The following is a 26,159-nucleotide window of genomic DNA, read 5'->3' on the forward strand; positions in this document are numbered from 1 at the left end:
CATGGTCACTAGGCGGGTTGTCGATGCTCTTTCTGTGATACCTCGTACGCGCCATTTTTCCTTCGTTACTTCCGTAACATTTCCATACGGAGCCAAGGCCGCACGCACTTCATCATCGCTGACCCCGTACATCGCCAGTGCAGCTTCATTCGTAAGCCTTGGTCGTTGGGGTTAACTACCAGGCACCGGCGACTCTTCACTCGGAATTCCCCTTTTGACAACATTTTCTTCGTTGCTTCAGCGCTCTTGAATGTCACGGCCCAAACGTGATTCATCCTGTACGCCCCCAGAGCGATAACGTCGGGAAGCGCTCCAAGATTTTCCAAGGCATCGCGAAAATCTTCCACTCGGTATGGGCGCTCTCGTAAATCCGCATGAAGGAAAATGGTATCCGTAACAACCTGACCTGTTGGCAGTTGAGGCAATACAACTTGGTAGTCCTGGTCGACCGAAGCAAAAGACCTGTTTCAGCGGCTTGAAAAGGCCGCTGAATCCGCTCCTTGGGAGCCCATGTTACCCACGTCCGAACACAACGGTGGCCGGAAGTGGACTGATACTAACGAGGAGACATGCCAGGTGTCAGCTAAAGCAGTATATACACGATTTGAAAAAAAAAATAGCAACAGTGTTGGCGCAATCATGCCCACAAGTGGGAAGAAATAGAGACAGCTACTGGAGAGGAGGAGCGCCGAGTGCGCCGCCGCGTGCGCCTGCAAACGAGAAAGAAAAAAAGAAACAATCCCCGTCGGGGAATCGAACCCCGGTCTCCCGCGTGACAGGCGGGGATACTGGCCACTATACTAACGAGGAGACATGCCAGGTGTCAGCTAAAGCAGTATATACACGATTTGAAAAAAAAATAGCAACAGTGTTGGCGCAATCATGCGCACAAGTGGGAAAAGATAGAGACAGCTACTGGAGAGGAGGAGCGCCGAGTGCGCCGCCGCGTGCGCCTGCAAACGAGAAAGAAAAAAAGAAACACTCCCCGTCGGGGAATCGAACCCCGGTCTCCCGCGTGACAGGCGGGGATACTGGCCACTATACTAACGAGGAGACATGCCAGGTGTCAGCTAAAGCAGTATATACACGATTTGAAAAAAAAATAGCAACAGTGTTGGCGCAATCATGCCCACAAGTGGGAAGAAATAGAGACAGCTACTGGAGAGGAGGAGCGCCGAGTGCGCCGCCGCGTGCGCCTGCAAACGAGAAAGAAAAAAAGAAACAATCCCCGTCGGGGAATCGAACCCCGGTCTCCCGCGTGACAGGCGGGGATACTGGCCACTATACTAACGAGGAGACATGCCAGGTGTCAGCTAAAGCAGTATATACACGATTTGAAAAAAAAATAGCAACAGTGTTGGCGCAATCATGCCCACAAGTGGGAAAAGATAGAGACAGCTACTGGAGAGGAGGAGCGCCGAGTGCGCCGCCGCGTGCGCCTGCAAACGAGAAGGAAAAAAAGAAACACTCCCCGTCGGGGAATCGAACCCCGGACTCCCGCGTGACAGGCGGCGATACTGGCCACTATACTAACGAGGAGACATGCCAGGTGTCAGCTAAAGCAGTATATACACCATTTGAAAAAAAAAATCTCAATAGCTCTTGGATCGTCTCCGTCACTCTGCCACCCGCTACAACAGTGGCGACGAGGGTGACCACCTCGCGGAGCCCCCGCCATGAACAGCGGCGTCTCGGTAGCGCTGGGAGTCCTGCTGGGTACTGAAAGTAATGGACTCTTCGGAGCATCGGCGGTCATGGCCCTGGCTACGAACCTCGGTACCCCAAGTTTCGACGAAAATCAAGATAAGTGGGATATTTACTTGACTCGACTGGAGGCATTTTTTGAAGCAAATGATATTAAGACAGATGATAAGAAAAGGGCGCTCTTGGTTTCGACGCTATCAACGAAGACGGTAGGCGTTCTTGCTGGACAGTGCGTCCCCTAGAAAGTAAACGCCCTGAGTTACAAGGGCGCACTTACCATCCTAAATAACCACTATGCGCCGAAGACTAATGAGGTTGCCGCAAGTTACAAGTTCTTTACAAGGGATCAGGCTGCAAGCGAATCTGTCCGGGACTATGTTGTTGAGCTACGCAAGCTTGCGGATAATTGTCACTTCGGCACCAGTTTGGATCGTAAGTTACGGGACGGCATTGTGTGTGGCATCCGAAATCGGGCGGTGCAGCAGACGCTGCTTGAAAAAACTGAGCTCACACTTGCCCAAGCTGAAACGATTGCCATAGCGGCAGAGACAGCCGCACTACAAGTAAGCGCCATGACTAGACTTGATAATGAGGCAGCGGTGTGCACTGTAGCGAGTAAATCGCGCCGATATCAGACCTTCACCAAAGATAAGCAAAGCCATACTGAGTGCGCACGCTGCGGAAACTACGATCACGAAGCAAGCGACTGTCCGCACAAAAAGGAGCAGTGTTTTCGCTGTCGGAAGACTGGTCATTTCGCAAGAAAATGCCGCTCCCAGTCGGGGCTCCGGGCTGGTCGTAGGTGCGATGGCGTCGCTAACGCAATTCATTATGAGAGCGCTGTATCCGAAACGGAGGAAGGCGATATTTCATCAGTCTTCACATTGCAGGAATCACGGGAAAAGAAATCTTTGCTTCAGGCGTTCCGCAGAGTTATCCGCTGGGGTGGCGTGCCCTTGAACATGATTATTGACACGGGATCGCCGTTTTCCATCATTCCGCAGGAGGTGTATCTAAAGCACCGTCTGAGTTGGCCACGCTTATCGAAATGCAAACACACGCTCAACTGTTACTTGGGCAAGCTACCCATTGTCGGTGAACTGCACCTTGAAGCCAATTTTGCGGGGAAGACTGTACCTGCCACACTAATAGTTACAGGCTGCTCGGGTCCCAGCCTTTGCGGAAGGGACTTATAATCCAAGCGTTCTCGCTTTTGCCGTCGGGGTTCCTGACTGCGGTTCAATCGACGTCAGCAGATCCTGACATCCTCAGGACCGAGTTTCCTGCCCTTTTTGAGCCAGGACTTGGAAACATTCAGGGGCCACCTGTGAAATTCCACATTCGAGAAGGCGCCCAACCGAAGTTCCACAAGGCGCGGTCAATTCCTTATGCTCTTCGTGAAAAAGTGGAAATTGAGCTGGACCGTTTAGTAGAGCAAGGCATATTATCGCCCATAGCACATTCTGAGTGGGCGGCGCCAATCGTACCAGTACTGAAGAAAGACGGTTCCCTTCGCATCTGCGGCGATTTCAAAACCACAATCAATGCTGCGTGCATAACTGAGCAGTACCCTTTACCAAACATTGAAGACATTTTCGCGTCGCTACGTGAGGGATCATTTTTCACAACACTGGACCTTAAGGATGCATATAACCAAGTCCCACTGGATGAGAAGGCGAAGAAGTTGGCCGTGATAAACACTCACAAGGGGTTGTTCTGCTATAACCGTCTTCCGTTTGGAGTTGCCTCGGCTCCCGCAATTTTTCAGCGGCGCATGGAAACGGTCCTGGCCGGTCTTCCAGCCGTGCAGGTGTATTTGGACGATGTATTGATAGCGGAACGTCAACGCGATAATGGCTCAGTGCTTCGGGACGTTTTGCGCTGGCTTCAAGAAAATGGTATCAAGCTGAAGGCCGAAAAATGCCATTTTCGCAAAGACTCAATCGTCTACCTGGGCCATCGCATTGACAAAGACGGCTTGCATCCGCTTGAAAAGAACCTAGCTGGAATACGCGACTCGCCACGGCCTACGAATGTGAGCGAACTGCGCTCTTTCTTGGGTCTGTTGACTTATTATCACCGGTTCTTGCCACACATGTCAACGATGCTGGCACCGTTGTCTCTTTTGCTTGAAAAAGAGCATAAATGGCACTGGGGAACGGCGCAGGAAAATTCATATCTCAAGGCTAAACAAACACTTCTGAGTTCGCCTGTTCTGACGTATTTCGATCCCAACCAACCAGTGCGTTTGGAATGCGATGCGTCACCTACGGGTTTAGGTGCCGTAATCTCGCACCGAATTGGACAATTGGATAAGCCCATTGCTTTCCGTTCACGCACGTTAACACACGCCGAAAAGAATTATTCTCAGCTCGAGAAGGAAGCGCTCGCACTGGTGGTCGGAGTAACAAAGTTTCGAGACTACCTGCTGGGCCGCTAGTTTATATTGGTCACGGACCACCAACCACTGGTGGGACTTCTACGAGAAGATCGACCTGTGCCCCCAATGGCGTCGGCACGTATTCAGAGATGGGCTCTGTTTCTAAGCCAATATAGCTACCGCATAGAGTACAAGGCCGGCAAGAAAAACGCCAACGCGGACACACTCAGCCGCTTGCCCGTGCCGATAACAGACGTTTGTCGATCGGGCACCTTAACAGAATACGTATTGTGTACAGAGACCCTTGACAGCTTGTTCGTGCCAGCGGATGCCATACGGGCGCTGACGAACGGAGACGATCCAAGAGCACGTACCGCACTGTTTTATTTCAGCGACAGCCATCTAGATATATAGGCTGCTTGCCTATGACGTAACATAAAAAGAACGAATCATGTTTGACACGTGTGGCACAGCACTTCATATCAATTACTGCGCACGTTTCCGTCTATGGTTCGCAGCGTGCCAGCGGCGTTTGCTCGCGCGAGCATGCACGTGAAGCTGCCGCCACGGGCTGGAATTAAAAAATGCCGAAAAGAAAATTGATTTAAAAGAACGTGTTAGCAGCCGTATAAGTACGGGGATTGTTTCTATGGGTAAATTCGTTTTTTTTTCATTCAGAACTGAGCTTATATATGGCAGATTTTCTAAAAAATCGGGTTAAGAAACACCGAACTTTTTCTAAGTGCGAACGCAACCACTGCAAGAAGTATCTCAAGCCTCCACAGCGTTGCACCTGATGTATGAAACGGAGTATAGCAACGATAGCAACAACGCGTTTCCGCATTTGTCGTAAGGCTATCCGGCTATCATTGAAATGGTCCGAGCACAGCACAGTTGATTTCGTCGGCACGAACTTATCTCTCCTCACCGCACGGACACACTGCGCTGCAAGCTTCTTGTCCTTCGGGAAACTGTGAAACACCACATCGTCTCGTCCGCCTGTGTTCGCGCAGCCGAATGCTGCACAGAACGAGGGCATGTTGGGCGCCCTTGGCTGTAGGCACTCATGCAGCGCAGGAGGAAAGAACAGTTTACGAAAATCGCAAAAGAAAACAAACGTGAGCGGCGGCGGGGGCGGCGGCGGGGGCGGCGGCGGCATATCTCTGGTAGCGTCGTTCAGTAAAGCGCAGGACGGAAAGAGGCACGCCAGCACGCCGGTCCGGCAGCTCGGTCCCCGCCAGTGACGTCACTCTCGCCAGTTCTCTCCTCTGGCAACCACCTCACCCGGCGCTCCGGGAAGTGATGGGGGCGTGTCCGCGGGGGTGAATTAGGAAGCGATTTCCGCCCCTTATATTAACAAAACGAAGAAAAAAATTTCGGAACCGTATATTATTAGGTCTGTTCTTCCAAATCCCAGTAATTCATGGAAATTGAAAACCATTTCAGCTTCCCTTTAAAGGGAGAGTTCCGGTATGCACTTTGAAAAAGAAAGTTTTTGCACTTGGTGCTACTTGCATTCTTTTAACCCGTTTGAGTACGTTCTGACCCAGGCCTGCACTGTATATCACCCTGTACAACGGTATTAGCAACACTATATCACATAAATCTTTATACAGTTTCTTCTTTTTAACAGAATATAAATAATCATTAGAAAAACGCACACTCAAAAATCGCACAGTCGCTACTACTTTCCGAAAATAACCTTGTGCCGTCCCCGTCAGGACTTGCGTACTAATAACATATTCAGGTAGCAGTCGCCCTAATCTGGCCTGGCACACCGTTTGCAGAAATGGGTCGCTGACCTCGCGAAAAAAGACAAATCTATTAACTAATTGTTTGAGAAAAAGGTGTGCCAGTCCAAGTCCCCCACACTTTACACTCCTGAACATATTTGCGCGACTGCACCTTTCCCACCTCGATCCCCAAACAAAGGTCGCGAAAACCCTATGAAGTTTCTGCACATTTACCCTAGAACAGTGCATCACTTGTATCACATACCATAGTTTAGCCGCAAAAAACATGTTACACACGGTTGCACTCGCAAATATGGAGAGATAATTCTCCCTCCAAGCATTCGCCTTTTCGCGTAAGAATTCTGCTTGTTGCTGCCAGTGGTCATTATTATTTTTGTAGAACTCAAGTGGCACACCAAGGTACTTCACAGGCGTTTTCTGCCATACAACATTGGCAAAAATGCCCGGGGTGAACGGCCACACGCCGTGCCAAAACCCCAGAGACTTTCCCCAGTTTACTCGACTTCCTGTAACGTCGCTGAAAAATTCAACACTTCGAATGGTTTCTTCAATGCCTTCGTAGTCGATACAACATACCGCCACATCATCGGCATATGCGAGCAGTTTTACCTCTGAAGATTGTAAACAAGAACCACGGATAGAATTATTTTCAATTATTGACAAACATCAGGTTTTAATATATATACAAAACAAAACTGGACTGATGGGACAGCCTTGACGCACGGAACGCTGCACTTTAATGGGGGCCCCCAATTCTTTGTTAATAATTAGTCTGGTAGAGCACTTCCGATACGCCAGAGCTACACCATCCGTGGTGACGGATCCGACATTAATGTGTTCCAGCATTGCAAACAAAATAGCATGCGCTACGCAATCAAATGCGTCCTCCAGATGCAACAGAAGTATGGCCACACACGCTTCAAGGGAGTCACAACATTCAAGAACTGAGCGCATCTTGTGAACATTCGTCGCTATAGTGCGACCCTTAATTCCCCCCGTTTGGTGTGGGCCGACTATGTCTTTGACAACCGGCTGAAGTCTAGCTGCTAAGTCATTAGTATCTTATAGTCTACATTTGTGAGTGCTATTGGTCTGTATGATGTTACACTTTTCAACTTATCTACATCCGATGGTAAGGCGGTAACGCCTTACCATCGTGCGCTTCGTTAAAAATTGCTACAAGTACGGCTGACAATTCCTTTTTAAACCACTTGTACCACAGAGCGCAAAGCCCATCAGGGCTCGGTAACTTGCCAGGATTCAAATTGTCAATGGCGCGTTCCACTTCAAAAACAGTTATCGGCGTTCCTAATGCAACTTTTCTTCCTTCAGTCGGTTGAGGTATTCTTTTAAAGAAGTTCGTCTTAAACCGTTCTAGGTCCACCTGCCTAAATGCGAACAGATTTTCGTAGTGTTCAAAAAACGCACGTGCGATACTATCATTATCTGTAACTTCGTTACCACCCACCTCGATCACGTCAATATGATTTCGTCGAGCGTGCGATTTTTCCAGTCCGAGCGCCCTTTTTGTGGGCGCCTCCCCTATCGCAAAGGATTCGGCTCGAGCACGAACTATCGCTCCGCGATAGCGTTCCCCATCATGCATTTCAAGTTTCTGTTTAATATTACGTATGTCACTTTTGTATGCTCCCGGTTCTTGTCATTCCAGTTCTGTCAGCTTTTCCAAGATTATTCGCAGTTCCTTCTCTTTCTTTTTTGTTTCATGCATTATTGCGACGGAACGATCGATGGCTTTCATTTTATTGCACTGTTTAAACTCTTGCCATCGATCTTTTATTTCACCCTCGCCGCTCATTCGAATTTTTTTGATGCAGTCCGATACATATTCTCCGAAAATAGTTAAGTTTGAATTCATTTTCCACAGCTACCAAGAGAAAGTGCCGCCTTTTTTCTTCCTTCCTATGTCACATTTAACCAGACAATCATCAGTGAAGGAAATAGGCTATACACTAACTATTACACATTGGTATTGCATGAAGCGACAAGTAAATACGATCTAAGCGCGCATGGCTATTTCCTTGAAAGTGCGTGAAACGCACATCTCGCGTCCCTATCATACATTCCTCCACATCCGCTAATTCGCATTCAGTAATTATCTAGTTCAAAACATCCCTACTTTTATCACTCCTTAATCCTCTATTAGACCGATCTCGGGCACTGAGAACACAAATAAAATCACCTAACAGCACCATCTGCTTTTCGGAAGATATATACTCTTTTAACATGGAAAAAAACACAGCCCGTTCGTCCAACGCATTTGGTGCATAAATACATACCACCCGCCATTCAATTCCATGCAAAGCAAAGTCACAGAAAACTAATCTACCATATGGACATGAATAAAAACCGTTATAACGGGTAATTTTCTAACAAACAGCACGCTGCCCGCCGACGTCCCTAAGGCGTGGCTCACTACCGCGTAGTACGGTGGCGTAAACCGCTGCACCATGCTTGTGGGCATGGAGCACCGAGTGCGCCGCCGCGAGCGCCTACAAACGAGAAGGAAAAAAGAAACACTCCCCGTCGGGGAATCGAACCCCGGTCTCCCGCGTGACAGGCGGGGATACTGGCCACTATACTAACGAGGAGACATGCGAGGTGTCAGCTAAAGCAGCATGTACACGATTTTTTTTAAAAAATCGCAAAACTGTTGGCGCAATCGTGCCCATAAGTGGAAAAATATAGAGACAGCTAGTGGGGAGGAGCGCCGAGTGCGCCGCCGCGAGCGCCTACAAACGAGAAGGAAAAAAGAAACACTCCCCGTCGGGGAATCGAACCCCGGTCTCCCGCGTGACAGGCGGGGATACTGGCCACTATACTAACGAGGAGACATGCGAGGTGTCAGCTAAAGCAGTATATACACGATTTTTTTTAAAAAATCGCAAAACTGTTGGCGCAATCGTGCCCATAAGTGGAAAAATATAGAGACAGCTAGTGGGGAGGAGCGCCGAGTGTGCCGCCGCGAGCGCCTACAAACGAGAAGGAAAAAAGAAACACTCCCCGTCGGGGAATCGAACCCCGGTCTCCCGCGTGACAGGCGGGAATACTGGCCACTATACTAACGAGGAGACATGCGAGGAGTCAGCTAAAGCAGTATATACACGATTTTTTTTTAAATCGCAAAACTGTTGGCGCAATCGTGCCCATAAGTGGAAAAATATAGAGACAGCTAGTGGGGAGGAGCATTCTGCATCCGGCAGCCGAGCTGTTCGGATTGTAGGGTCATGGCCTCTTCCGGGGCAGCGACAGCGGCCACTTTTGCTCGCGGAAACAGGATTACGGAAGATGATAAGGAATACCCGTTCATTTTTCCTCAACTGCCTAAAGGACGAGTTGCGATTAACACCGTGTTTTTGCACGGTGATGTGCGTGCGAGACCATACAAGGTCGAAGATTTCAGGGACGCCCTACTGCCGACTGGCCTCTTACCGGACGTGGTATGCATAGGGGCGTACCAGATAAACCACGTCTGGGCGGTGACCCTGAATGATGCGACTGCGACGAAAAGATTAGTTTCCCTCAAGGAACTGCAAGTGAAGGGACGACGGTGCGTCATCGTGGACCCACAGGACCAGCAGGTGAAGCTACGGCTTCACTGGCTGCTGTACGGCGTTGCCGACGAGGACGTCCGGACAGCGTTCGCGGCCTTCGGCAAGGTGGAGGAGGTGAGCCGGGAGCGATGGCGAGTCGAAGGCATGGGAAACAAGACGTCGACCACCCGGACGGTGCTCCTCAAGCTAAAGAACGGCGTCAAAGTTGAGGACCTGCCCCATCAGGTCCGCGTCGGCGGAGAGTTGGCCTTGGTGGTCGTGCCCGGTCGACCCATGCAGTGCTTGCGCTGCCAAGGCACGGGGCACGTCCGCCGAGAGTGCAAAGTCCCGCGCTGTTCCAGGTGCAAACGTTTCGGGCACGTTGACGCTGACTGCGTCAAATCCTACGCCGCCGTGACAGGACCAGCAGCGAGGGACGTTGCGGCTGAACACGTCATGGACGTGCTCGAGACGGAAGACGCCGCCAAAGGAACCGGAGACTCGGTTTCGACAGAAACAATCAGAGGGTCATCTACCGCCGGTGCTGAAGGCATGGTGGCTGAGGCTGACGAAAAGACGGACAAACCGGTGCAGGTCCTGCCTGCAGTGAGCCTGGCTACGGGGGGCGTTAACGAAGACGCACCCGACAACGACACGACGGCAATGCTGCAGGACAAGGAAGTCAACCACGATGAGCGGACTGGGACTCCTGGTGCCCCAGTCAAACGACCCCACGACGATACCAAGGACAGGGACGGTGGTGGCACCAGCACCAGCGAGGGGCCGCCGACGAAGACGCCACAAGGAAGACGGATGGGCTACAAGCCAAAGCCCAACGTACCACCTGAAAGGAAGCCTGTGGGCAAAACGGTCTCGCCTAACGACACGAACAAGCCGGGAGGTCCCGGAGGCGGCTAGCCGGGGGCTAGTCGTGAAGGGTAAGCACCATGCTCCGGGCCTACTTTTTTTTCCTTAGTTAAGATGGCTCTCTTACCGTCACTTACTATCGCCACATTGAACGTGAGAGGGTTGGCGGCTAATCGTAGGCAAAGTCAGGTCCTACGGTTGGTCACTGACCAAGACATAGACGTACTAGCCGTCCAGGAGACCAAGGTTGACGGAGAGGGGGAGACCGGGAGCATGGTGCGGCGTTTCACGGCTAGATATTATGCGGTCGTGAGTCACGCGGTAGGGACGTCCGCCGGTTGTGTTCTGTTTGTAAAGAAGTTGCCTGATCTTGTTGTTCAAAGTGTATTTTCATGCCAGTCTGGAAGGATTGTTTTTTGTGATTTTGTTTATCGTGAAATTGAATTTCGAGTCATGTGCATATATGCGCCGAATTCTGTAGAAGAGCGCACCTTATTTTTTGAGAGCCTTTTTCAGTATATTTGCAGCGACAAGTGCATGATTTTGTTGGGGGATTTTAATTGTGTTTTGAGTGCTCGGGATAGAGCCAATAATGCCGGTATTCGTGATAGAAGCAGCAGTGTGTTGACTAAACTAATACGTGAAAATGAACTGGACGATGTTTGCGAGTGTCTGGAGGGGGAGCAGGAAGTAATGTACACGCGATTTCAAGGTAACAGTCACGCGAGGTTAGACCGCATGTACATATCGCAAGACATGATTCCAAAGTGCCATAGTTATTCTGTGGCACCAGTATCGTTCTCAGATCACTGCTTGGTGAAATGTAACATAGGCACGGAGAAGAAGAGAGAATCTTTTAATTGGGACCTATGGAAAATGAACGCTTTACTACTAAAAGACCAACCATTTGTAGAGGCAGTACATGAGGCCGTAAGGGAGGTTTGTGAGGATAATAGTCAAACAACAGCAGAGAAATGGGAAGGGTTCAAACAAAACGTAAAAATGAAAGCCTGTGAAAGATCGAGCTGCTTAAAGTTTGAGAAGGAAATGAAAGAAAAGAGCTTGCGAAAGACACTTAAGCAGCTGATAGCGCTTGAGTGCGAAGAGCCAGGGGCGTATAAACAAGATGTGCAAACCATTAAAGAAAAAATCGAGCAGCTCGACAAAGAACGGTATCAAGGTGCGATGGTGCGCGCAAGAACAAATGCATTAGTAGCTGGAGAGACGCCCACTAAAAGGGCGCTTGGACTTGAAAAAGCTCACGGTCGAAGGAATCAAGTCGATAAGATTCTATGGAATGGCACAACTGCAGACGACAGTAAGAGTATAGGCCAAACGTTTTTAGAGTATTACCAGTCCCTCTTTGCGTTTCAAGAAGCGAATGTAGACGAGTTCAAAAAGGTCTTCCTCGGTCGCATGCCGCGATTGAGTGACGACACAAAAGAACGATTAGACGTGAAAATAACAGAAAGCGAAGTTGAAAAGGCAATTGAGGATTTGAATCAAGGCAAATCACCTGGACCTGACGGCCTGGGCGCTTGTTTATATAAAGCTTTCAAGAAGGAACTGTCACCGTTGCTAGCACGGCTGTTTAATGATGCGTATGAGAACAAAGCTTTGCCACCTTCTTTTGGCAAAGCGCATACCATACTCCTCCCTAAGAGTGATCAAGTAGAGAAACTTAGGCTGGTGACATCTTACAGGCCGATATCTTTAACCAATGTAGATTATAAAATTTTCATGAAGGTTTTGGCAGCCAGACTTCAAAGTGTAATAAAGGAAATTGTCGCAGATCACCAAACATGTGGGATCAAAGGAAGGTCGATTTTTTCGAATATTCACGCGATGCGGTGCGTGCTCGAGTGCTGCGACGTCACCTTGGGCGGAGTCGCAGTGCTTCAGCTCGACCTCGAGAAAGCCTTTGATTGTGTCTCGCATGGTATTTTGTTTGCCATTTTGAATCACGTTAATATTGGTTCCATCATCGCTGAGGGAGTGGCGTTGGCGTATCAGAACTGGACAACACGCTTAATTGTGAATAAATCATTGGGGGCCCCCATTAATGTCATGCGTTCTGTGCGTCAGGGCTGCCCCCTCAGTCCTCTTTTGTTTGGAATTTACATAGAAACTATGTGTTTGGCCATAATTCAAAATGATCAAATACGCGGTTATAATTTGGCAGACACAGAAGTCAAGCTCTTGGCATATGCAGATGACATCGCAGTGTGTTGTACAAGCAAACAAAGTGTAACGGAAACGATAAGCGTAGTGAAAAGTTTTTGTGGTGTCACGGGCAGTAGAGTGAACTGGGGGAAGTCCCTCGGTTTGTAGCACGGAGAGTGGTCTTCCGCCCCGGACCATTTTGCAAATGTGAACTGGATGAAAACCCCGACCAAGTATCTAGGTGTTCCCATGGACAGTTACAAAAATAGCGACGAATACTGGATGAACCAAACAAAAGAAACTAGAGAAAAAGCAGAAAGGTGGAAAGGCATCAGCCTGTCGATTTTCGCTAAGGCAACGGTGTGTAACATATTTTTTATTACGAAGTTGTGGTATGTCATGCAGACGTTGTACTGTTCAAGGGTAAACGTGCAAAAGCTGCACAGAGTGTTCGCGGTTTTTATCTGGGGCTCAACCTGGGAAAGGTGTAGCCGAACAAATCTGTTCAGGCACGTGAAGGAAGGGGGGCTGGGCTTGGCGCATCTTTTTGTTCGACAGCTTGTCAACCGCTTTTTGTTTTTTCGCGATGTGCGCGATCCTTTTTTGCGCACCGTATGTCAGGTCAGGTTGAGCGACGCATTGCCTGCATATGTTGTCAGTACGGCAAGCATGACCGGAACACTGCGTGGTTATTTTAAGGAAGTGGCCGACAGTGTGCGTTTCCTTTCAGTTCGTTTTTCAAACGATTATCTGTGTCACGTGAAAAGGAAAACACTGTATAAAGATGTGTGCGACATTGTGTTTCCTGTACCGTTATACAGAGCCATATACAGTGGAGGGCCAGGACAAGACGTCCTCGAACGGGTGAAACGAATGCAGGTGCCACCAGGTGTTAAAACCTTCTTTTTTAAGCTCCACACAGGAACGCTCTCTGTGAAGACTTTTGTCGAAGAACGAGGCTGTCTTGTGCCGTGGGGATCCCACTGCTTGATCTGTCAGAAGCCGGAGACCATTGATCATGTTTTCTTGCATTGCTGGGCGGCGGTTTTCTTATGGGACGTTTTAAAGCGAACGCTGAAAAAGGAGTTACCGGTGGACCCCCAAGGGATCAGGTATCTGCCAATTAAAGATGAAGACGGAGTGCCGTATGATCTTATTATGTTGAATGCCCTCCACTCTATATGGCGAGCTCGCATGGCCGGGTACCATTGCGACACCGACGCTCGGCCAGCGCGTATGTATTTCAGAGAGTGTATGTCCTCATTTATTGAAATGCACAAAATGCAAGAGTGTGTACCGGATTGGCTGTCGAGGCTCGAACCTCTGACAGTCATGAAGGACTTTTAATTTAACAACGTCAGTCCTATGAGGATGGACGGCTGTCTAGCGCCTTTCTGTTTCGTCTTCCTTTTTCTCTTGCAAGAGGCTTGCATCTGTGTGATTAGTGTTAAATTCATATGTTTGATGTTATATTGAAAACCGGTAATAAATAAATAAAAAAAGCTAGTGGGGAGGAGCGCCGAGTGCGCCGCCGCGAGCGCCTACAAACGAGAAGGAAAAAAGAAACACTCCCCGTCGGGGAATCAAACCCCGGTCTCCCGCGTGACAGGCGGGGATACTGGCCACTATACTAACGAGGAGACATGCGAGGTGTCAGCTAAAGCAGTATATACACGAGTTTTTTTTTTTAAAAATCGCAAAACTGTTGGCGCAATCGTGCCCATAAGTGGAAAAATATAGAGACAGCTAGTGGGGAGGAGCGCCGAGTGCGCCGCCGCGAGCGCCTACAAACGAGAACCAAAAAAGAAACACACCCCGTCGGGGAATCAAACCCCGGTCTCCCGCGTGACAGGCGGGGATACTGGCCACTATACTAATGAGGAGACATGCGAGGTGTCAGCTAAAGCAGTATATACACGATTTTTTTAAAAAAATCGCAAAACTGTTGGCGCAATCGTGCCCATAAGTGGAAAAATATAGAGACAGCTAGTGGGGAGGAGCGCCGAGTGCGCCGCCGCGAGCGCCTACAAACGAGAAGGAAAAAAGAAACAATCCCCGTCGGGGAATCGAACCCCGGTCTCCCGCGTGACAGGCGGGGATACTGGCCACTATACTAACGAGGAGACATGCGAGGAGTCAGCTAAAGCAGTATATACACGATTTTTTTTTAAATCGCAAAACTGTTGGCGCAATCGTGCCCATAAGTGGAAAAATATAGAGACAGCTAGTGGGGAGGAGCGCTGAGTGCGCCGCCGCGAGCGCCTACAAACGAGAAGGAAAAAAGAAACACTCCCCGTCGGGGAATCGAACCCCGGTCTCCCGCGTGACAGGCGGGGATACTGGCCACTATACTAACGAGGAGACATGCGAGGTGTCAGCTAAAGCAGTATATACACGATTTTTTTAAAAAAATCGCAAAACTGTTGGCGCAATCGTGCCCATAAGTGGAAAAATATAGAGACAGCTAGTGGGGAGGAGCGCCGAGTGCGCCGCCGCGAGCGCCTACAAACGAGAAGGAAAAAAGAAACACTCCCCGTCGGGGAATCGAACCCCGGTCTCCCGCGTGACAGGCGGGGATACTGGCCACTATACTAACGAGGAGACATGCGAGGAGTCAGCTAAAGCAGTATATACACGATTTTTTTTTAAATCGCAAAACTGTTGGTGCAATCGTGCCCATAAGTGGAAAAATATAGAGACAGCTAGTGGGGAGGAGCGCTGAGTGCGCCGCCGCGAGCACCTACAAACGAGAAGGAAAAAAGAAACACTCCCCGTCGGGGAATCGAACCCCGGTCTCCCGCGTGACAGGCGGGGATACTGGCCACTATACTAACGAGGAGACATGCGAGGAGTCAGCTAAAGCAGTATATACACGATTTTTTTAAAAAAATCGCAAAACTGTTGGCGCAATCGTGCCCATAAGTGGAAAAATATAGAGACAGCTAGTGGGGAGGAGCGCTGAGTGCGCCGCCGCGAGCGCCTACAAACGAGAAGGAAAAAAGAAACACTCCCCGTCGGGGAATCGAACCCCGGTCTCCCGCGTGACAGGCGGGGATACTGGCCACTATACTAACGAGGAGACATGCGAGGTGTCAGCTAAAGCAGTATATACACGATTTTTTTTAAAAAATCGCAAAACTGTTGGCGCAATCGTGCCCATAAGTGGAAAAATATAGAGACAGCTAGTGGGGAGGAGCGCTGAGTGCGCCGCCGCGAGCGCCTACAAACGAGAAGGAAAAAAGAAACACTCCCCGTCGGGGAATCGAACCCCGGTCTCCCGCGTGACAGGCGGGGATACTGGCCACTATACTAACAAGGAGACATGCGAGGTGTCAGCTAAAGCAGTATATACACGATTTTTTTAAAAAAATCGCAAAACTGTTGGCGCAATCGTGCCCATAAGTGGAAAAATATAGAGACAGCTAGTGGGGAGGAGCGCCGAGTGCGCCGCCGCGAGCGCCTACAAACGAGATGGAAAAAAGAAACACTCCCCGTCGGGGAATCGAACCCCGGTCTCCCGCGTGACAGGCGGGGATACTGGCCACTATACTAACGAGGATTTTTTTTTCTTTATTGCCTGTTTTATAACAAATACACGATTCACAGCTATTCTCCGCTGCGATTACAAAACAAGAAAGACAGTTCAATGTGCGGGTGTACCTTGTCGTTTGGTTTAAAAAGGCTGAATATTTGCAAGCTGTTCAAATGCTGTTAACCACTCAGGTGGTTCGCTGAGCGCTTTAAACGCTTCGCGAATGTACAATACATTTTCAGCAAAATATTCTTTGGCCGGTTTTGCGTCAACATCCTCATTACGCACCGCCATTCGTGTTTTCCACACGCTGTGCATGCAGAGTAACATCACCATATCACATGGCACGCCTTCTGTCTCTTCAAACGGTAAAAAACGGATTCCAAAAGGTGTTAAAGGAAATTCTTTTTTTAGTGTCCTTTGTAGAATGTCCCAAAGGAAGACTGAGTCCCTGCACTCCAGAAAAAAAATGCTCCATTGTCTCCGGTTTCTGACATATCTGGCAATTCACACTCCAGGGTACAAAGATCCCCTTCTCCTGCAGCCATGGCTTGACAGGAAGCGTGCCAGTGTGTAGCATGAAAAAAAAGGTTTTTGTTGTTGCTCTTACAGGCATTTTCTTAACTCTTTTTAAAACATTCTGCTCACGCCCCAGTGCATATACTGCACGGTATATTGGTACTGGACACATGATATTAACTAAATCTCGGTATAATCGCTTTCTTGCGACTGTGTTCAGGTATTCCAAAGAAAAGTGCACTTTTAGAAAACGGAAAGAGCTTATCACTTCAAACAAAAAACCTCGGACAACCACTTGACGTATGCCATACGACGTCACAACATATTCTGGCAGTGCGTCACCTAATCGCGTCTGGATAACGCACCGCAAAAAACAATCGCTTTCGTCGCGCAAGAACATGAAGCGCGACACAACTTGTTTCAAAAATAAATGCGACAAACCCAACCCTCCTTTCTGCACAGCGTGAAACAGATTCAGACGACTCATGCGCTCCCATCCTGATCCCCACACGAACATAGCAAAAACCCTGTGCAACTTTTGTATACACACTCGGGATATACATAAAACTTGCAACATATAAAACACTTTAGCGACAAGAAATAAATTGCAGACAGTGGCTCTCGTGAATATTGACAGATTCTTGCCTCCCCACTTCGTTGTTTGTGCTTTAGCCCGCTCAGTTTGTTCAGTCCATTGCGTCGTGGTATCGCGATAGTATTCCAAAGGAACACCAAGATAAGTGGTTGGCGTATCTGTGAACGGTACTGTTTCTAACACTGCAGGCCGGCTGTCCCATTCACCGTGCCAGAAGCCTAAGCTTTTTGACCAGCTTATGGCACTCCCCGTTAGACTGCAAAACTTTCTTGCATCCTTGACTGCCTCCCGAATGCTCTCTTGGTCAATGCAAAAAGTGCGATGTCATCTGCGTAAGCTAGTATTTTTACTTCCTGAGTTAAAAGACGGTAGCCGCGAATGTTTTCGTTTTCTCGTACCTTCAAACAGAAAGGTTCAAGAAAAATCGCAAAAAGTAAGGGCGACAAAGGGCACCCCTGGCGCACACTGGATAATACTGGTATATTTTCGCTGAGTCTTTTATTGATTATTAGGTGAGCGGAACAGTTCTCATAAGCCATGGCTACTGCGTCCTGAATCACTTCGCCTACATTAATGTGTTTTAGCAGGGCAAGAAGTATGCTATGAGCAACCCTGTCAAAAGCTTTTTCTAGGTCTAACTGAACCATTGCTACACATTCGAGGTTCGCATCACAGCATTCCAATATACTCCTAGCGATGTGAATATTCGACAATATTGTTCTATTCCTGATACCGCATGTTTGGTGTGGGCCTACTATGGATTTAATAACTGACGGCATCCTTTTTCCGAGCACCTTCATGTAGATTTTATAATCCGAATTCGTAAGACTTATGGGCCTGTATCCAGCGACAGATTTCAGCTTTACCGTATCGGTGGTTTTCGGTATAAGCACAACATGACTTTTTCTGAATGATGGCGGCAAGTGCTTAGTTTCATGAGCTTCTGATATTACACAGTGCAGTATCTCGCTTATTTCGGCCTTGAAAGTTTTATAGAAAGCTGCTCCTAGGCCGTCTGGTCCAGGCGCCTTTCCTTTACCCAAGTCTTCTATGGCTTCTGTAATTTCTTTCGCAGAGATCGGTCTCTCGAGTCCCTCCTTTATTTCGTCTTGTAATTTTGGCAGAAGTGTTAGAAAGGAGTTCACAAACTCTTCTGTTACGGGCACCTGCCTACCGAGCAACGCTCGGTAGTGTTCAACGAAAGCTTTTTCAATTACTTCTGGGTCTTTTGACATTGTGTTGTTAAAACAAATTTCTTTTATTATGTTTTTGGATGCGTAACCCTTTTCATCACTGAGCGCGCGCTTAGTTGGCGCCTCTCCCAGCCACAGCCTCTCGGATCGTGCTCTTATCGCGGCTCCTTGGTAAATTTGAGCGTCCACCCTTTCAAGTTCGCGTTTAATTTCTCTAATCTGTTTCGAAAACAATCCCGGTATTGTGCACTCCGCGTTTAGAAAATAATCGAGCATGCTTTGCAGTTCTTTCTCTCTTTGTTTAGCTTTATGACGCATCACACAAGCCCTCTCGATCGCACTCATTTTCACTTCAATTTTAAACTGCTCCCACAGCTCAGCCCAATTTGTTGTAGCATCTCTTTGCATCACGTCAATTTTTCCTTTTACCGTTTTGACAAACCATTCATCATTTAAGATCGTTTCGTTCATTTTCCACAGTTCCCAATTAAAGTGAGACCCTCTATGTTTCGTGCCCAATGTACACATTACTAGGCTGTGATCACTGAAGCTCACGTGCTTTACTGCATAGCTAGTGACCGTTCGCGCAAGGTTTGCTCATACGTACAAACGATCTAGTCGAGCGTGACTCTGCCCTTGGAAATGAGTAAAAACAACACTGTTACCGCTTAATATGCTTCCAACGTCTACTAAATCATAGTCTGCCACGATTGCGCAGAGTTGATGCGCACTTGCATCCCGTATTATTTTACTGGGCACCCTATCTTCGGACATGCAAACACAATTGAAGTCACCAAGAAGAACAACGTTTCTTTCACACGTCAGGTGTGACTCAACAAAGTTAAAAAAAAATTTCCTATCACTAATTTTGTTTGGAGCGTACACACAGACAATTCGCCAATCAGTATTATTGAAAGAGAAATCACATAGGACCAATCGCCCATCTTGGGCCGACATTACACTCTGCGCAACAATACCTATTGAATTTCGCAAAAATAAAAGACAGCCACCGGCCTTACCTACTCCATGACATACACAAGTGTTGTAACGGGATTTAAAAACCTGAACCATTTTGTCCGTTTGCTCTTCGCTTTCAATTTTAGTTTCTTGAACAGCAAGAATATCTATGTCGTTTTCCAGCATCAGGCGACTTAATTGTGCTTGTCGCCGTCTAGCCGTTAACCCTCGTACGTTAAGCGTGCCAATACGTATTGCTATTCCATGATTATTTGCCATTGGAAGAGAAGAGCAAGCACAAACTACAATACATTTCGGAAATCAAAGACCACCAAACTTACAAAAAACAAAACCCTGCTCCATCATAAGCTCCGTCTCATACGGCGAAGGCATGACGTTACCAAAAGCGCTCATCATTCACTTAAAGGTTCCGCAGCACCTAGTCCTTACTGAGCCTTCAACCAAACAGCACCCCGCTACCGCGGGGGAACTGTCGGCGTTGTCCGCTTATCTGGTGGGACAGTCGGCGTCTGTCGCCCGTCTGGTGGGACGGTCGGCGTCTGCCGACCACCTGGCGGATTGGTCGGCGTCTGGCGCCCCTCAGGTGGATGTTCTCGCGTCGGCCTCCTCTCGAGCGGAACGTTCGGCTTGGGCTTGAGTGCAGACCGCCGGAAAGAGGAAGCCTTCGCGGGTGGCCCTTCGCTGCTGACACCGTCGTCTTGCTCAAGCCTGAGATCTTGATCGGGTATTTCGCGAGGTCTCTTTGAAACGGCGCTGGCCTGGTCCATTTTCTCGTCGGATTCTTCGATGAAGGCCGCGCCAGAGTTGCCCTGTCGCAGACCGCCCTCGGCAGCCTCCGCGTCCCCCTCACTTTCACGCACCGTAGAATTTTCTGCAGACGGTTCCCTTTGCACTTCATTCTTGGCCACTGCCTCGCTACTGCCCTTTCTGGGTTGGCACTTGACGCTTGCCGTGACCACTGGCTTCTCTTCCGTGCCTCGTGGGTCTCCGCCCGCTCCAGCAGTCTCTTCCGCGTCCGCTTGATCCATCAAGTGCTCGTCTAACGCGTCGCTCCGGCCAGACCCGGTCACGTTAGCGTAGCTTCTCACGCACTGGGTCTCGTCGTGGCCGAAACGACGACAGAGTCCACAGCGTGGCACACGGCACTCGCGCCGTATATGGCCGGTGCCACGATCACGAGCGCATGGTCCTCTGATACTCGTAGCTGATGCGGGATGTCTTCCATGGTCATACCAGCCTTCAGCCGTAACGATACCAGACGCGTGTGAGAACCTTAGTCGCCGCACCCTGGTACTCGCCACCACTCCCTGGAAATTTCGGTCACCGTTCCGAACGGCGCCAAGGCTGCTCTGACGTCCTCGTCGGGAGTCGTGTGAAGCAGCCAGAACAGCTTCATTCTAATATCCTGGTTGCAAGGGTCAATGGCGACGCAGCGGTGTTCTTTGACACTAAAAGCCTTCGCTGACAGCAGCTTCTTTTTTCCGACTTCGTCCTTGAATGTTATAGCCCAGACATGGTTCATCTGGTAGGCACCGAGGGCCACCACCTCCGGCAACAGCTTATGACGGTCAAGCGCATCGCGAAAATGTTCGACTCGATAGGGCCTGGCCTTCAAATCACCGTGCAAAAACACGGTATTACACACGGTCATACCTGATGGCACATGCGGCAAAACAAGCTGGTAATCCTGTGAAGACGTTTCCGTAAGCCTGATACCGCGGCCCGGCTGGGCCGCATGAACCGCCCCTACGGAGCACAACATTCCGTGACCGTCCGCTGTGGTGGCCGGAAATGGAATCCTATACTAACGAGGACACATGCGAGGTGTCAGCTAAAGCAGTATATACACGATTTGAAAAAAAATCGCAATAGCGTTGCCGCAATCATGCCCACAAGTGGGAAAAGATAGAGGCAGCTACTGGAGAGGAGGAGCGCCGAGTGCGCCGCCGCGAGCGCCTACAAACGAGAAGGAGAAAAGAAACACTCCCCGTCGGGGAATCGAACCCCGGTCTCCCGCGTGACAGGCGGGGATACTGGCCACTATACTAACGAGGACACATGCGAGGTGTCAGCTAAAGCAGTATATACACAATTTGAAAAAAATATCGCAATTGCGTTGCCGCAATCATGCCCACAAGTGCGGTCTCCACCTTGTACGGTCTCGCACGTACATCACCGTGCAAAAACACGGTGTTAATGACCACTTGTCCTTTAGGCAGTTGTGGCAAAATAAACGCATAATCCTTATCATCGGCGAGCCTGTTTCCGCGGCCAAAAGTGGCCGCTGTCGCTGCTCCACTGGAGCCCATGATTCTGCTGACCGCTCAGCTCGGCTGCCGGAAGCAGAATGACTGGCCACTATACTAACGAGGACACATGCGAGGTGTCAGCTAAAGCAGTATATACACGATTTGAAAAAAAAATCGCAATAGCGTTGCCGCAATCATGCCCACAAGTGGGAAAAGATAGAGGCAGCTACTGGAAAGGAGGAGCGCCGAGTGCGCCGCCGCGAGCGCCTACAAACGAGAAGGAAAAAAGAAACACTCCCCGTCGGGGAATCGAACCCCGGTCTCCCGCGTGACAGGCGGGGATACTGGCCACTATATATTTTTTTTATTTAATGCCGGTTTTCGACATAACATTGAATATACAAATACTACACACATGTCAGGAATACAAGCTTGCGGGGAAGAAAAAAAGAAAAGGAAAAAAATTACGATAATGCCGACTGTCCGTATGGGACCGGCGTCGTCCAATTAAAATTCCTTCATGGCTGTCAGAGCTTCTAGCCTCGACAGCCAATCCGGTGGACATTCTTGCAATTTCTGTACATCAACGAACCGCGACATACATTCTCTAAAATATATGTGAACCGGGCGGGCGTCGGCATCGCAATGGTACCCTGCCATGCGAGCCCGCCATATACAGTGGAGTGCATTCAACATAATAAAGTCGTATGGAACTCCCTCTTCATCCTTAATTGGCAGATACCGTATCCCTTGGGGGTTTACAGGTAATTCTTTCTTCAGTGTTCGCTTCAAGACGTCCCAGAAGAACACAGCCGCCCAGCAGTGCAAGAACACGTGATCGATGGTTTCGGGCTTCTTGCAGATCAAGCAGTGTGATCCCCACGGCACAAGACAGCCTCGCTCTTCCATAAACGTCTTCACGGAAAGTGTTCCAGTGTGGAGCTTAAAAAAGAAGGTTTTAACCCCTGGTGGCACCTGCATGCGTTTCACCCGTTTAAGGACGTCTTGTCCTGGCCCTCCACTGTATATGACTCTGTATAAGGGCACTGGGAAGACAATGCCGCACACATCATTATACAGTTTTTTTTCCTTTTCACTTCAAACAGATAATCATTTGAAAAACGAACTGACAGGAAACGCACGCTGTCGACCACTTCCTTAAGATAACCTCAAAGTTTTCCGGTCATGCTTGCCGTACTAACAACATACGCCGGCAACGCGTCGCTCAACCTGAGTTGACATACGGTGCGCAGAAAAGGATCGCGCACATCTCGAAAAAACAAAAAGCGGTTGACAAGTTGACGAACAAAAAGATGTGCCAAGCCAACACCCCCGTCCTTCACTCTTCTAAACAAATTGGTTCGGCTAGCCCTCTCCCATGCAGATCCCCAGATGAAGACCGCAAAAACTCTGTGCAGCCTTTGCACATTTGCCCTGGAACAATGCAACACTTGCATAACATAATAGAACTTCGCTATAAAAAACATATTACAAATTGTTGCCCTTGAAAAAATAGACTGGTTAGTGCTTGTCCATCTGTCCGCTTTTTCTTTCGTTTCATTAGTTCGGTTCCTCCAGTACTCATCGCTGCTTTTGTACCTGTCGAGGGGAACACCCAGATACTTCGTCGGAGTTTTCACCCAGTTGACATTGGCGAAGTATTCCGGTGCCGAAAACCACTCCCCGTGCCACAGCCCGAGGGATTTGCCCCAATTGACTTTGCTGCCCGTGACGTCACAGAAATGTTTTACTACAGCAATTGTTTCAGTCACACTTCGTTCGTCTGTGCAACACACTGCAACCTCATCAGCATACGCTAGCAGCTTCACTTCGAATTCTGCTAATCTAAAACCACGTATATTTTTATTTGCAGTAATGGCAACACACATTGCTTCTATGTATATAGCAAATAACAGAGGACTGAGGGGACAGCCTTGGCGCACTGACCGCATGATTTTAATGGGGGCCCCCAGAGACTTATTAACAATTAACCTTGTAGTGCAGTTCTGGTACGCCAAGGCCACACCCTCAGTGATGATGGTACCTACATTAACATGATCCAATATGGAGAACAAAATAACGTGAGCGACGCAATCGAACGCTTTCTCAAGATCAAGCTGAAGAACTGCAACGCCGCCACCGGTGACGTCACAGCACTCGAGCACACACCGCATCTTATGGATGTTAGAAAAAAATGTTCGCCCTTTGATTCCACAAGTTTGATGGTCTGCAACGATTTCCTTTATGACGCTTTGAAGTCTGGTCGCTAAAATCTTCATAAATATCTTGTAATCCACATTTGTTAGTGATATGGGCCTATAGGATGATACGAATCTCAGTTTATCTAATTTATCGTTCTTCGGAATTAGAATGGTGTGCGCTTTCCCAAAAGAAGGTGGCAATGATTTCTGCTCGTACGCTTCATTAAATACTTCTACTAATAAAGGGGCCAGTTCTCTTTTCAATGTTTCATATAGGGCGGCGCTGAGTCCATCTGGTCCCGGTGACTTGCCCAAGTTTAAATCGTCGATTGCCTTTTCAACTTCCCTCTCCGTTATTTTCCCTTCTAATCGCTCCTTAGCTTCCTCACTCAAACGCGGCATGCGGTGCAGAAAGTCTGCTTTGAAACCCTCTAAATTCGCTTCCTGAAATGCAAAGAGTGACTGATAGTACTGGAAGAACGCGTGTGCTATGCTCTCGTTGTCGTCAACAACAGCTCCATTCATTAAAAGGTGATCGACATGGTTTCGTCGTCCGTGTGCCTTCTCTAAACCGAGCGCCCTTTTAGTGGGCGTCTCCCCTGTCGCTAGTGCATCTGCTCGTGCTCGCACTATGGCACCTCGATAGCCTTCCTTGTCAAACAGTTCAAGCTTTTCCTTGACGCTCCGCACATCGTCTTTGTACAGACCAGGCTCTATGCACTCAAGCGTTATCAGCTGCTGAAGTAGTGTTCGCAAACCCTTTTTAGATTCCCTCTCAAATTTGAGGCAGCTTGACCTTTCTAAGGCTTTCATTTTAACTTTTTGTTTAAAACATTCCCACTTTTCTGCTATTGTATCAGCCGCATCTTCGCATATTTCATTAACCGCATCCCGTACTGCCTTTACAAAAGATGCATCGTTTAATAACAAGTCATTGAGTTTCCATAGATGCCAATTAAAAGCATGTTCCCTTTTCCTTATACCTATGTTACATTTTACCAGGCAGTGATCCGAAAATGACACGGGCACAACGCAATAACCGTGGCATCTTGGAATCGTGTCCAACGAAATGTACATGCGATCCAGTCGCGCATGGCTACTGCCTTGAAAACGCGTAAATGTCACTTGACGCCCCCCTTTGAGACATTGAAAAACATCATCAAGTTCATTTTCATTAATTAATTTTGACAAAACGTCACTACTTCTATCACGCACGCCGGCATTGTTGGCTCGGTCTCTAGCACTCAACACACAATTGAAGTCCCCTAATAACACAATGCGCTTATTACAGCAACCATATTGAGAGAGGTTCGAAAAAAAGAGGACACGCTCGTCTACAGAATTCGGCGCATAAACGCATATGACCCGAAACGCAAAGTCAGAGATCGTAAAGTCACATAAAACAATCCTTCCAGCCAGACAGGGCCACACTTTGAATATGTAAACCCGGCAGCTTCTTCACCGAAAGAATGCACCCCCCTGAGGTGCCTACCGCATGACTGACAACCACAAAATACCTAGTCGTGAATCGTCGCACCATGCTCCCGGTCTCCTCCTCTCCGTCAGCCTTGGTTTCCTGGACGGCTAGTACGTGTATGTCATGGTCCATTACCAACCGTAGGACCTGACATTGCCTACGACTAGCCGCCAACCCTCGCACATTTAGTGTGGCAATACTAAGAGACGGTATTTCAGCCATCTTAATCTAGCGAGAAAAGTAGGCCCGGAGCATGGTGCTTACCCTTCACAACCAGCCCTTGGCTAGCCGCCTCCGGGGCCATCCGGCTTCCCGGCACTGTTTGTCGTCCACACTTTGATCACAGGCTTTCTTTCAGGCGGCACATTCGGCTTTGGTTTGAAGCCCATCCGCCTCCCCTGGGACGTCTTTGTCGGTGGTCCCTCGGTGGTGCTGGTCGCACCCTCACCCTGGTCCTTGGTCTGGTCGTGGGGGCGTTTGACCGGGCCGCCGAGAGCCTCAGTCCGGTCGCCGTCTTTCACGGCCTCGTCCTGCTGCATTGTCGTCATACCGTTGTCGGGCGGGTCTTCACTAGTTCCCGTCGCGGGGCCCACAGCAGTCGCGCCCTGCGCCTTCCCACTCCACTTCTCAGTACCTTGAGCAACCGTGCCTTCTGCGCCGACGGTCGACATCTCGCTGACTGCCGCTGTCGGTACCAGGTCTCCGATGCCTGTAGCGGCGTCCCCCGTCTCGACCACGTCCATGACGTGCTCTGCGGCCACGTCGTTCACTGCTGGGCCTGTCACGGCGGCGTAGGATTTGACGCAGTCGGCGTCAACATGACCGAACCGTCTGCAGCGAGAACAGCGCGGAACTTTACACTCCCGGCGGACGTGCCCCGTGCCTTGGCAGCGCAGGCACTGCATGGGTCGACCAGGGACGACCACCAAGGCCAGCTCTCCGCCGACGCCGACCTGATGAGGAAGGTCTTCCATTTTCACGCCGCTTTTCAGCTTT

The 26,159-nt window shown here is 49.1% G+C and overlaps 1 protein-coding gene and 15 non-coding genes across 16 annotated transcripts in view; 1 reads left to right on the plus strand and 15 right to left on the minus strand.

Moving 5' to 3' along the window:
- LOC139057015 (uncharacterized) overlaps positions 1-26,159 on the plus strand; it is a 218,104-nt gene that overhangs the window by 81,488 nt on the left and 110,457 nt on the right. The window lies entirely within an intron of this gene.
- Positions 739-810, minus strand: TRNAD-GUC (transfer RNA aspartic acid (anticodon GUC)). The gene has a single exon. It is a non-coding gene; the product is annotated as a tRNA-Asp (tRNA).
- TRNAD-GUC (transfer RNA aspartic acid (anticodon GUC)) lies at positions 982-1,053 on the minus strand. Its single transcript has one exon. It is a non-coding gene; the product is annotated as a tRNA-Asp (tRNA).
- On the minus strand, positions 1,225-1,296 carry TRNAD-GUC (transfer RNA aspartic acid (anticodon GUC)). Its single transcript has one exon. It is a non-coding gene; the product is annotated as a tRNA-Asp (tRNA).
- Positions 8,376-8,447, minus strand: TRNAD-GUC (transfer RNA aspartic acid (anticodon GUC)). Its single transcript has one exon. It is a non-coding gene; the product is annotated as a tRNA-Asp (tRNA).
- On the minus strand, positions 8,616-8,687 carry TRNAD-GUC (transfer RNA aspartic acid (anticodon GUC)). The gene has a single exon. It is a non-coding gene; the product is annotated as a tRNA-Asp (tRNA).
- TRNAD-GUC (transfer RNA aspartic acid (anticodon GUC)) lies at positions 8,856-8,927 on the minus strand. Its single transcript has one exon. It is a non-coding gene; the product is annotated as a tRNA-Asp (tRNA).
- On the minus strand, positions 13,988-14,059 carry TRNAD-GUC (transfer RNA aspartic acid (anticodon GUC)). Its single transcript has one exon. It is a non-coding gene; the product is annotated as a tRNA-Asp (tRNA).
- Positions 14,471-14,542, minus strand: TRNAD-GUC (transfer RNA aspartic acid (anticodon GUC)). Its single transcript has one exon. It is a non-coding gene; the product is annotated as a tRNA-Asp (tRNA).
- On the minus strand, positions 14,709-14,780 carry TRNAD-GUC (transfer RNA aspartic acid (anticodon GUC)). Its single transcript has one exon. It is a non-coding gene; the product is annotated as a tRNA-Asp (tRNA).
- TRNAD-GUC (transfer RNA aspartic acid (anticodon GUC)) lies at positions 14,949-15,020 on the minus strand. Its single transcript has one exon. It is a non-coding gene; the product is annotated as a tRNA-Asp (tRNA).
- On the minus strand, positions 15,187-15,258 carry TRNAD-GUC (transfer RNA aspartic acid (anticodon GUC)). The gene has a single exon. It is a non-coding gene; the product is annotated as a tRNA-Asp (tRNA).
- On the minus strand, positions 15,427-15,498 carry TRNAD-GUC (transfer RNA aspartic acid (anticodon GUC)). Its single transcript has one exon. It is a non-coding gene; the product is annotated as a tRNA-Asp (tRNA).
- Positions 15,667-15,738, minus strand: TRNAD-GUC (transfer RNA aspartic acid (anticodon GUC)). The gene has a single exon. It is a non-coding gene; the product is annotated as a tRNA-Asp (tRNA).
- On the minus strand, positions 15,907-15,978 carry TRNAD-GUC (transfer RNA aspartic acid (anticodon GUC)). Its single transcript has one exon. It is a non-coding gene; the product is annotated as a tRNA-Asp (tRNA).
- Positions 21,220-21,291, minus strand: TRNAD-GUC (transfer RNA aspartic acid (anticodon GUC)). Its single transcript has one exon. It is a non-coding gene; the product is annotated as a tRNA-Asp (tRNA).

Source organism: Dermacentor albipictus, chromosome 3, assembly GCF_038994185.2.
Source record: "Dermacentor albipictus isolate Rhodes 1998 colony chromosome 3, USDA_Dalb.pri_finalv2, whole genome shotgun sequence".
Classification (NCBI taxonomy): domain Eukaryota; kingdom Metazoa; phylum Arthropoda; class Arachnida; order Ixodida; family Ixodidae; genus Dermacentor; species Dermacentor albipictus.